At 37.1% G+C, this 12,991-nt stretch overlaps 4 pseudogenes; 2 read left to right on the top strand and 2 right to left on the bottom strand.

Annotated features, from left to right (window-relative positions):
- On the bottom strand, nt 906–1,555 carry Vmn1r-ps60 (vomeronasal 1 receptor, pseudogene 60; annotated as a pseudogene).
- Nucleotides 7,478–8,209, top strand: Gm17850 (predicted gene, 17850; annotated as a pseudogene).
- Nucleotides 9,819–10,525, top strand: Gm18597 (predicted gene, 18597; annotated as a pseudogene).
- Vmn1r-ps59 (vomeronasal 1 receptor, pseudogene 59) lies at nt 11,507–11,671 on the bottom strand (annotated as a pseudogene).

Below are 12,991 nucleotides of genomic sequence, written 5' to 3'. Positions count from 1 at the left end.
CGCCCATGTTCTACTATAATTTGCCTATTACCATGAAGTAACTCTTATAACCTGATTCTATGTATTTGAAACATTATTTAATAGAATAAAATTCTGTAAAAAAAAAAAACACCTATTTAAAACACCTAGTGATAAAGCTACATGATAAATAAAGGAGGCTATTAAAAAATGACTGATATTTTAAAACAGCTGTCTTGTCAATCTACAATAGGTAAAAGGACATGGCCATATGCAAGAAAAGAGATATAACCTTGTTCATGCAATATTTGGAGGGAACTTATCACAGAAGGATAAAAACAGACTACAACAAGATTGGAAATTGCTGGTGAGAATGAAGGGGAAATATATTGCAAAGCATATTTCTAAAAATATGAATACACATACCTTCCATAGCACTGAGTCTTTGGAGTACCTTCTAAAGATGTCATGTATAGAAGAGATTGAGTAAGAGATGAAAAATGTGCACACCAGGATGAGGATAGTTTGGGTGTCTGTGTCTTCAGGTGAGTACTTTTAGAAAGGGCATGTCATACACTGTGTGGCAAGAGGACATTATAGTTCATTAGGTGCACAGAGCCTAATGCTGGCGTGAAAGTCACACACTTACCCAGCAAGCTGAGTCTGCTAGGACGGCATCTTCTGGACCTGGGTGCTCAGCAGCAAGAACTGTGCTCTAATGTCTATGAGCCCCACATAGTTGGGGTTTGGGGGTGGGTTTCTGGTTTAAATCAAGTCTGAGGCAGTGACCAGTGGTCTCATGTCTATGGAGTGTGACCTGTGAATGCTAAGATCTCTTGAATTTGAGTATTGGTTCTTTTTTTTATAGAGTGTAAACCAAGTTTTATATTCTGTAATGCAAACAGGTACCTATCTGTTTCTGAATAAAACTGTTTACATTCATCAAGAATAAAATGCTGAGCACCATGGATATGCTTGACTTTTCCCTTGTGTCTGTAGAGGGCACTCACCATGGAGATACTTGAGCAGGCCATGAGACCCAGAGACAAGCCACCAGAGAAGCTGAGTGGAAACATATACAGTGCGGTTGCCACATTTCTGGAAGTAAACCATGAACAGTACTCAAAACTCATCATGTTAGTTTTATTTTTGTTGTAACTGGATCCTAACAGTCTTGCTGGAGTATGTTTAGAAGCAGGTACACAAGCCATCTGACTAAGCAGGATGTACTTGGTGGCTCTGTGCTTAAGCATTATCTACCTGGAGTTGCTGGGGCTGATTGTGATTGCTTGTAAGGCACATGGCATACAGGGACATTGCCCTTATTATTTGGTAAATGCACATTATCAATTTGCATCCAATGTCATCTAGGAAATCTTTAAATCCAAAATCTGACAGTATCTCTGCAATGCATTTTGAGATGACAGACAAGCAGTTAGCAAAATTCAAGTGCTTTATAATCAGGTCTTTAGAGATTAAATGCTTTCCAGTGACTATCAGAAAAATAAAATATTACTGAGTAGATGCCAAGAACTCCAACTGTAATCTGAGAGAGAAGGAATATTCCCATTGCCAAGTTTACAGGATTCATTTTCATTACTATTAAAAAGGTAAATAAATTAATTATGTTCAATACCCTGGAAATAAACTGAGTGCCCATTACTTCCTATAGTTAGTTTAAACAAGATCATCATCACCTTCTTGGATTTATATTTCTCTTTCACAGAAGAATATTTAAAAGTTTTTTTCTTTATATAAGTAGGTATTTTCTGTTATTTCAATGAAACACATTACATATATTTACTGAAATTTATTATTTTCCCTGGATGTGATGGTGGATTCCTTTCATCTTAGGACTCCAGAGACAAAGAAAGACAGAACTATGAAGTTGAAATTAATCTGGTCTTACTGCAGGACAGTCATTGTTATACTCAGACAACAGTGTTCTCCAAAAAGCATGAAAAGAGGCAATGAGAAACAACAGAAAATATTTGAAAATAATATTCACAATGAATGATTAAATATTCAGAATATTTAAAGAATATTTTACTTTAAAATGTTTTAAATGATGTGTGTGTGTGTGTTCGGCCATTACATGTAAGTTTGAGTGCCAGCAGAGACCAGAGGCTTGGGATCTCCTACAGTTGGATTTGTAGATAGTTGTAAGCCACCAGTCGGAGCCAGGAACTGAACACAGATCCAAAGTAGTAACAGTATGCACTGCTCCCCCTCTACTTTAAAAATAATGTTTTAAACTAAATTTGGAAAAAAAAAACCTAAAATATAAATCAAATGAAAAAACAGGTTCATGACTGTCATATTTTTAATAAACTATTCAAAATGATCAAAATGCGTGTGAAATGAAGCTCAATATCACCAATAATTATGGGAATACAGTGATGGTATGCTAGTCAGAGTAGCAAAGAGAGATCATTATGTACCTTATAAACAGATAGTTAAAACTTACAAAAATAAAAGCAGGAGTTTAAGGGGCTGAGCATATGGAGATTTAAGGATCCTAATGCAGACTTTATGGAAAGCAAGATTTCAAAAAAACTATACAATTTACTATTGTTTTTTTAAACAAAATTGAAAATAATTATCAAGTTCCAATATAGTGTTATTGCATCTCTAACATATTGAGTCAGCAATTTTCATTATTAATAATAGAAAAAGCTGGACAAGAATCTGGGAATATGAGAGGATACAAATCCACAGAGGAAGTGACCAGTGTTGAGTAAGGTTAAATGAGGTTTTCACTGTCACTGCCCTCAAGAGTCTCAGCAGTTCTTAGGAAGAATTTACAAAGATGTCATCATTCATGTCTTGAATATTTCTTGTGACTAGGTGCTCAGACCTTCTGATAATGAAAGGATTTGTGTAAAATGGTTATCCATCTGCAGATTAATGGGATTGTGTCTATATCTCTTCACCTTGCACAAAATTAATAATATATCATTCAAAAGCTGAAATGTTAAACTCTTAGAGAAAAATGTAGGTAGAGGCAACAATATGAAAAGCACAGGAAAGGTCCCAAGATTTAATGGGTATAACGGCTTTAAAAGCTGCACATTAAAGAAAACTACCAGCAAAGCTGACATATAACTTATAGAACAGGAGAAAATAATTGATTTCTATATTTCAACCAAGGGCTTAAAACCTAGTCTCTTCACCAACTTTCTTTTTTTTTTTTTAAATTTTTTTAAATTAGGTATTTTCTTCATTTACATTTCCAATGCTATCCCAAAAGTCCCCCATACCCTGCGCCCCTCCCCTACCCACCCACTCCCACTTCTTGGCCCTGGTGTTCCCCTGTACTGAGGCATATAAAGTTTGCAAGACCAATAGGCCTCTCTTTCCACTAATGGCCGACTAGGTTATCTTCTGATACATATGCAGCTAGAGACACAAGCTCCGGGGGGTACTGGTTAGTTCATATTGTTGTTCCACCTATTTGGTTGCAGACCCCTTTAGCTCCTTGGGTACTTTCTCTAGCTCCTCCACTGGGGGCCCTGTGATCCATCCAATAGCTGACTGTGAGCATCCACTTATGTGTTTGCTAGACCCAAGAATAGCCTCACAAGAGAGAGCTATATCAGGGTTCTTTCAACAAAATCTTGCTAGTGTATGCAATGGTGTCAGCGTTTGGAGGCTGATTATGGGATGAATCCCAGGGTATGGCAGCCTCTAGACTTTCAAGTCAACAAATGTGTTAGTGAAATAGGAGAGATTTCTTTATGAATAAAGCACAAATGGAAAGTAAATTCCTTTTTAAAGTGTTCAACATAGCTACCAATGAAATAAAAATTACAGATATATTGAGACTCCATTGTATCCCTGAGTATGATTAACATCAGAAAATAGACACTAACAAATGCTGATAATATTATGGGACAGAAAAAGACCCTCGTTCTATATTGGTATGAATGGGAAATACTATGTTCATTATAGAAATAGGTACAAAGATTTCTCAAAAAATATAGATAGGATTTCAATATAACACAGATACATAATTTTGGCCATATACCTTGAGGACTCTGTCCTACCATAAAGATACTGCACGTCCATATAAACTGCTGCTTTATTCACAATAACAAACAAGCTATGCTCATCCTAGAGGTTCATCAGTAGATTATGAAAGTGTGCTACCTAGACACAGTAGAATTTCATCCATCTTTAAAGGAAAATGAAATCATGAAAATTTCTGGAACTAGATGAACTTGCAAAGAACTCAGCAATGTGACACAGACCCAGGGAAAAAAACACATGTTCTTTCTGAGACATGGATCACAATGTCCATTTGTTAAGTGTTAAGAGAAAGTAGTTATGGGCTATAACATTAGAAAAGAAATCAAAGGTAAGGAGTACATGAGATGTTGAAGAACCAAGGGGAGGATGATAGGATAATGTGTCACTAAGCTATGAGTAAAAAAGAATAAAATCAGGCTTTAGAAGAGGTACTTTCATAGTCATTTCCATAGCATAATTATTCCAACAGCTGAAAGATGCAATCATTTCATATGTTCATCAAAAAAACATGCATGAAGACAAAGAGCATTGTATATACAAACAATGGTGTGTTGACACATTCTAAAACATAGATGACCATAAAAGACTCTGTGTTAAGTTCTATGACCACTTATACAGCTGTATGAATCCAACTAGCTTTAGTAATTACAAATGATCAACTCGAAACACAGAGAATCTAAAACAATGAGGCCAGAGAGACTGCTCAGCCATTTAAGGTGGTTTCCAATGACCAAAGTTCATTCCAGAGTCCCAATCATGAATGGACAGACACAATCTGAAAACATATCTTCTAACATCCTCACATGTATGCTACCTTTTATACACAGGTGCCTCCCCAACAATAAATGAATTACGTAATGAAAATTTAAAAGATATTAGAATGATTGGCATGAATGAACTGTGGAAGTGATAGATGTTACTTTCAAGGACAGCGTTTTATGATTGTAATGAAACATTCTGGAGATCAGCTACAGAACAATAGGATCATTCACTATTCACATGACTGGACTATACAATCATAACGGTTAACATGATAAATATTTGTAGTTTAACATACCTCTACTCTTAAATGTAAGGGGATTGTAGTTAATATATAAGAAGTTCTGGTTATATTGTAGAGCATTGATCTATATTGATATTAGTCAACTAAAATAAAAATATAAGTTAGTGATATTAAATTTAGGGTCACAATGATGAGTTTATATTTTTGTCTGTAAGAAAAAATATAAGACTATTAGGTGTACAATATGGTAGTTTTTTATTGTTTTTTTTTCTGTTTTGTTTTTGTTTTGGATTGATTTGGTTTCACTTATTAACAGCAATCCCTGACATCTGGCACATATATGGTAGTTTCTGAAACTCCAGACAGTGGCCACAACAGTAGTCTATTTTCCAGAAGTTGACACATTGAAGTAGACAGGTTTCATGTGACAAGAGCACTGCATCTATATATTCTTGCACATAGCATGAGGTAGATTCATATTATAGCTAGTTTAGAGGCACACTTAATAAATGTTGAAACAGATTCAGGAAAACATCTGTCATATTTCAGAATAGTTGAAGTACAAAGACATTTAACAGATTCCTTAACAATACATTAAATATGCATTTACTCCGTACTTGTAATTTGTTGAATTTTAACTAAATCTTCAAGCATCCATAAAATTCTTTTTTTTTTTTTCTGGTAGAAAAATCATCTTGAAATTCTATCATTGGTAAGACAATTTAATTTACTAGTGTGTGTATTTTATTTACTCATTTCTATGATCTAGTACTGAGACACAAAAATAGAATGCTGGAATACCCAGATGTATGCAAATTATTTAGGAGGAGGGATGATAGGAATAAAAGCACTCAAGCTATTTAGCATAAAATGGGGATGTAGCTCATGGCTTTTCCAGCTATTGCAAGGCCCTGTATGTGATACCCAGTGTCATCAGTGAAGAAAAACAAAGAATTCAAATAAATCTTTTTAAAACTAAAACCTAGAAAGTGGCATGCAAAAGGAGATAGAGATAAGGTAAAGTATATGGAAATGGTGGAAAAGACAGAGGAGAGTCCATGATAGAGGCAATGTGAAGAAAATGAGGTGATATCAGAGACTCAGTAGCAGCTTATGAGAGGAACAGGGTCACAGAGCTTGGAGAGAGTGGACTCTGCCTTCTGTTGAAAATGTGCAAATTCAGGAGAGCTCCACCCAGTTGGGAGAAGGGGAGGGAGGATGAGGGATGGATTGTAAGAGAGGGTAACTGGGAGGGGCAGTGAGCAACATGTACAGTGAAAAGTAAAAATAAAAAATAGATCAAAAATAAAATTTAACAAAAAAAAAGTGCCCAAATCCATCCAAAAGCCTATTCAAGATCCCATTCCTTAAAATAATACCGGTCCTATTTTCCTAATCTGTCCATTCTGTCAGTTTCCCCCTGCTCCCCTCCCTGTCTCCCTTTCTCTCCTTCTTTCCTCTTTTGTTCCTTCCTTCTGTACTTTTATACTTCCTTACTTCCTTGTTTTCAGTAGAGCTTTTGAAGAATTTCATAATAAAGATTTTATGTACAACTAACCTAAAGAAAGGCACTTGGTAAGCAAATAACATGCATCCAAGAGCAGAAGTGGGGCTTCTTTAAGGAATACTTAAAAGTCTTTAGTTCTTATTATTTCTGTGCTATGGTCACTCCCCTTAGTGCTCAGTAACACTACAACAACAGGGTCTCTGCTAAAAGTGTACTGAGACACTAGCCCTGACTTAAAGGCTCATGATCTTCTGGTGTTCCCTCCTAGCAGATTGGGAATCATCAACTTGACTCTCAATCCATGACAGCACCTCCACAAAGGTGAGAAAGGTGTTAGGTAACTTTTTGAACACATTCAACTAGTAGAAAAGAAAGCATAATAAATAAATAAATAAATATAAAATATTTAAAAAGAAAAAAAGAGGAGGATGAAGTTGTTAGAACCCCCTTAAGTATAACAGCAAAGAAGCCACCAGAGACATAAAAGGAAAAGGAAAAGTCAAATTAAAATATGAAGAACTCAAAGTCAGATGCTAAATCAGTGCAGAACCTTCATGCTACGATGGAAAGAAAGTTGATGAGAGAGTCTGGAAAACTAAAATTAGTCACAGATTAAAAATGACAACAGTGTAAAGGTGATAAACTGCTGACTGATCCTGGCTCACTGGATTCACCTAGCCCTGGTGTTGTGCTTTATAAAAAATAAAGGGAGAGCAGGAATATGTTTGTTAGAGGTACGGTATGGTGCAGAGGGAGGGGTGCCTCTAAGGGACCATGCAGAGGCATCCCTTCCCCCTGAGGTACCAGCCACACAAAGGGTACAGTATAGAGTTTATTTAGAGGAAGGGGAGAAGAGTTGAGGAGGTAGTAGAGGCAGAGACAGAGAGAAGTAGAGGCCGGCCATCCCCTTTTATAGTGAGTTGGGCATGCCTGGCTGTTGCCAGGTAACTGTGGAGCAGAGCCTAGAAGAATTGTTAACACCTGGGATAGAGAATGCCATACAATTACCACTGAGTAACTTGCAACTGCATCATTTCCTGTTGATTCCAAGAAGAATAAAGGCGATTGTTCAAATTAACAACTTTAAGTATGGAAAAGGAGATTCTAAAATTCAGAATTCTTTAGGGTGAAATGAAAATCTTAGTGTTAATGGAGGAGGCTGGAGTGAAAAGTCTGTAAAACTCAGGTGAGGGAAAGTGGAACTCTGTCCCACCTGCTTCATCTGCTTGGACTCAAGTCACCAGTGACGGCAATATAAATGGGATAAACTGGGGAAGGAATTGCATTGATCCCTCAATATTTTCTGGCATTGTGTCTACTGCTGAGCCAGTTTTTCAAACTACCACTTCTGGTTATCAGTGGGATGTTAGCTGTAATCAACCCTATATCATTGATGAATGGTCTGGGTTAAGTGGTTTGTCTTCTGCTGATCCCAGCTTGAACTGGAATGCACCAGCAGAGGAGTGGGAGAAATGAGTAGATGTAGAAAAATCTTCACTTCTGAAGTCCTGGGAACCAATTTCTAATGATCAAAAGTTTTCACATGATGATAAAGAAAAAAGAGAGGAAGCTCTACCAACTGGACAATCTAAAAAGAAAAAAAAATAGGAGAAGAAAAGGAAGAAGCAAGATAAAGACAATTCTCTCACATAGGACACACAAGAACCAAAAAAGGACATTAGAGAAGAGCTTCTAGTGAATTCCTCCAAAGCAGGAGAAGCCATCCCATAATCAGCCACCAAACACAGACACCATTGCATACGCCAGCAAGATTTTGCTGAAAGGACCCTGATATAGCTGTCATCTGTGAGGCTATGCCAGTGCCTGGCAAACACAGAAGTGGATGCTCACAGTCAGCTATTAGATGAAACACAGGGCCCCCAATGGAGAAGCTAGAGAAAGTACCCAAGGAGCTAAAGGGATCTGCAACCCTATAGGTGGAACAACATTATGAACTAACCAGTACCCTGGAGCTCGTGTCTCTAGTTGCATATGTAGCAGAAGATGCCTAGTCGGCCATCTTTGGGAAGAGAGACCCCTTGCAAACATTTTATGCCCCAGTACAGGGGAACGCCAGGGCCAAGAAGTGGGAGTGGGTGGGTAGGGGAGCAGTGGGGGGGGGGGTTATAGGGGACTTTTGGGATAGCATTTGAAATTTAAATGAAGAAAATACCTAATAAAAAACGGGAAAGAAAAAAAAAAAGACCACGAGCACTGGTGATCCAGCTGAAGTACTGATCCAAAATAGCCAGCCTCTCAAGACTCTTCCACCTGAGAACTCTGACCGGCCATTTGTTACCTTATCTAAAGATGCCTCTGATAAGAGCTCTTCCCAAGTGTCACAACTACTACAAGGAACAGACAGATGTGCCCATGTCAAATGCTAAGCAAACAAGAGTCTTGAGGACTATGCTGTTAATGCAATCATTTTAAAAGATGGACACAGCTTTATATAAATTTAAACCAATTTTAAAACAAAACTGAACACAAAACACCATAAAATGAAATCCAAAGAAAGTTAATTTATGAAATTAAGACATCAACAAAATGCATGCTATACAGGAAGACACTTCGGTTGAATGAGAATGATCTTAGTTTCATACTATGATCCTGTTTTTAACGACAGTTCTCTGTTTACAACACATTGTGCCCTGTCTCATCTGCAGGGGAAGAATAACGGATTCTGATTAGAGAGAGGACTGCCTAGAGACCAGTAGGCAAGTCCTTGGGTCTTATGCATGAACTAAGAAAATTTGGATCTGTTTTAGGCTTAAATCAAAATGCTTTGATCAAATGCATAATCTGCCATATCTTACATATCTGTTGTATCGATTTGTATTAAAAGAATCAGAAGTGCAAATAAAAAGTCATTTATCATCTGTTTAACTAAACTGCCTTGGTTTAGTTTACAGTTCTTTAAAAGCTCTTAATTAAAACATTGAAAAGTGCAATTAACAGACCCTTGTATGGCTTACAAAGTTATTTTTGATAGTCTTATATTACTTAAATTATTTAAAGTAACAGTATATTTTAAATTTTAAATGGTAAACTATATTATTTATTTGATCTATATAAGCCTGACTTGAAGACTTTTCAGGCAAAATCCAACTTAAAATTTTTCCCTTTTCCTACCAATTTTCTAGTGTCGACTCTTAGTTGCTAGTAAATTTTTTTACCTTAAGAATGAAGTAATTCACAACTTGTGAGCACCTGAGAGGGAGTGGAAACGTAGTCAGACAGTTTTAATTGATATTGTCTCAAGTCCTCCAGTTATCAGGAATACATTTTTTTTTACTGCTTTAAACTGTGGTGCTTAGAATATGCATCAATCTCTTAAACATCTCCAAACATGCTTCTTGCAGTACTGTACTTACTGGTCACACTGGAATGGAGACTCAGCACATCTTTGAAAGCATCCTGGCTGTCTCAGAAATGCTTTCAAAAAAATTGCCAGAGAAATGGCACTGTGTGAAACTCTTGTTCTTATCTTTTCCTGGTTTGTCAAGTCTCAGGACAAAAACATCATATTCCTCCATATTTGAAGAAAAATGAACTAAAAAAATAGGAAGAATGAAAAAGAAAAGTTGAAGAGGAAGAAATATTAAGGAAAAAGTCCAAGAAAGCTGCATCTCTTTTTAACTCAAGGTGGTTTAGGGTGTAAAACCAGCAGTGTTCTAGGGAAGGAAGGGCACACCTCCACAGAAGAAAAAGGCCAGTTACATAAACATACAACCAAACGTGACAGATGAGTGTAAAGGAACAGTTCCACAGCTGGTACCGATAGGAGAAACTCCAGGTGATGCAAGAAAATAGCACAAGAAAAAAAACCTCCAAAAATGAGATCTGATCCAAGTACACTTTAGGGCAAGACCTCAGGAGCCTGAGGACTTTGGGGAAGAAACAAACAAACAAATAAACAAAAATATGTACAAGAACTCAGAAATCCAGAAGAAATCTCTACTCCCAGGAAATCCACAAGGAAAGCTTCCAACACACCCAAAGACAACAAACTACAGGCAGCCCACTCGTGCTCCGATTACTATGCTGGCCTGAAGGACAGCTGAGTTAACCTAAGATCTTTTCAAGAATAATTAGCCAGGATAAAGTGGCATACCCTGTGAGATGCAAGATAGGCAGATGTGAGTGAGTTTGAGACTAGCCTAGTTGTCTACTAAGGTTGTTGGGATCACAAAACTACTTAGTGAGAGCTTGTCTCAGCAGACAGACAAATGTGGCCAGAATTGAGTGTGCATACCTTCATTTCTCATGCTCAGGAAACCAAGGTCAGAGAGTTGGGAGTTTGAGGAGAGCACCTGGAATGAAGCAAGATTTTGTATTTAAGGCCAAATTTATGTCCTGGGCTTGGTGGTAGAACACTGCCTGGGTTCAGTACCTGAAATTATCAAAAAACAAAACAAAAAGACCCCACACAAGCTGGAGAGATGGCTTAGTAGATAATAGCACTGAGTGCTCTTCCAGAGGCCCAGAGTTCAATTCCCAGAAAACACATGGTGGCTCACAACCATCTGTAATGGAATCCAATGCCCTCTTCTGGTGTTTCTGAAGAGAGGAACTGTGTACTCACATACATAAAATAAGTAAATTAAAATAACAATAACAAAAATAAATAAATAAGTAAATACACACACACACACACACACACACACACACACACACACACACAAATCCCAAAAGATACTCTGGTACATGACTACATAACAGCCCTTTTCAACAGTGAGTTCTGGACTTTTTTTTTTTTTGAAGTGTCCCTAGGTGACTCAGAATTTAATATTTCTGTTTGTAAAATTTAGGTGCTTGGGGCAAAAAAATTTTTTAATTGTTCAGAGCATTTGCTGATAAATGCTTCTGTGTGCTTGTGGCCTTTTAATTAATATATGACATCTGCTTCAAGGTAAAAATGTTGTCTCAGCATTCTACAACAGACAAAAAGATTATGCATATCTAGAAGTAAAGAGACAGCAAGGGCTCATACCACACTTAGAGGTAAACTATCTTTTACCACAGCTTGGTAAAACCAGGCTCGTACCAGAATTCATGTTGGTGATGAGAACAAAGGAGCAAAATATCAGAAAGCATATTTATAGAAATGTAAATACACTTACTCCTTGTAGCATTAGATATTTGGGGTAGGTCATAAAATATACCACTGACATACAAGAGCTCTTTGAAACAGGAAGTGCAAATATATACACTCAAGCACACACACACATAAGATAACATTTTGGAAGGACAGAACCAATGGCAGAGACATTTGCCATATCAGCTTCCTAGGAGATGAGGGGAAAGAATATAAGAGGATTTGTATGTGCTTCAGAGTCACCTTGCCTGGAAAACAAAACGCTAAACAAGAAAGACTCTGTCTCAAATAAGTTGGAAGATAAGGTGCACACGGCACTTGCACCCCACACACTGGATTCACAAACACACTGGATATACAAAGGAGAAACACAGAATCATCAACATGTATTTACGACTGGGAAATCAGATAATAGCCAATATTTAGGCGCTTGGAAAACTGCCAAGGGCCATGCAGGAGGAACTACAAATGGCTTTAGAACTCATGGAATGCTACCCATCGGTTATCACGGCCACATGGGTGAGCCTCCGCATGGCATGACCCCATGGACTTCATCCTGTTATGGAGTTTTGCTGTGCTTGCTACCTCACATCCCTCTTAATCTAAGAATTGCATGAAGTCTTTAAGGGGGCTCTCAGTCCCTCACTGATCAGTCTCTCTGGCACTCACAATTAATAATGCTTGATCTCTTTCAGGCCTTGCTGCTGGAGCAGATTAATGACTCAGTCAGCACCCCCTTAGAAAACATTTGGAAAAATAAAGTTGTTAGTAAAGCTAGGTTAAGATGTTTTTATTACTGGCTCTGATGTAAAAAAAAAATCTTAGGGAACAATCTGAAGTTGAGAAAGGCATACTTTTATTAGTTAAGCTAGGATCTTTTATAATCAGGGAGTAAGACAAATGGCAGCACTGGCTGGAGTGACTCTCTGAGGCTGGGCTAGTGATGATTGATTTCTTATACCCACTTTCACCCTTGGGTTCCTGATGTGATTTATTAAGAATTGCAAATGAGTAGATACCTATCCTGAGAATTTAAGGTAGATATGACTGATTTCTATAAGAAGGTTAGTTTTATAAATCCTTTAATATTCTTACAAGATTGCTTTTAAAGGTAATAAAATAATTGCTACTTTCTTTGTAACCATAAATTGCTGTCTGCCAGTAAGAGAAAATGGCTGAGAAAACTACTTTGCTTGCTTACACTTTGTTAGTCTATGTCAAGTTGCTTAGCTACAAATGTACATGGGTCTTTTGGGAATAGTTTGTTTTCTTTACCTGTGCTACATAATGTTATTTCTTGTAAACATATTGGATAACACACTGTTTTTTTCACAATTATTTACTAAAAGAAAAGTAAAGTGTAATCACATTGTAATTTTATACTGCTTGAAAGGTT

Source organism: Mus musculus, chromosome 7 (assembly GCF_000001635.26).
Source record: "Mus musculus strain C57BL/6J chromosome 7, GRCm38.p6 C57BL/6J".
Taxonomy (NCBI): domain Eukaryota; kingdom Metazoa; phylum Chordata; class Mammalia; order Rodentia; family Muridae; genus Mus; species Mus musculus.
The sequence above is the reverse complement of the archived record's forward strand: the minus strand, read 5'-3'. Positions and strand labels throughout refer to the sequence as shown.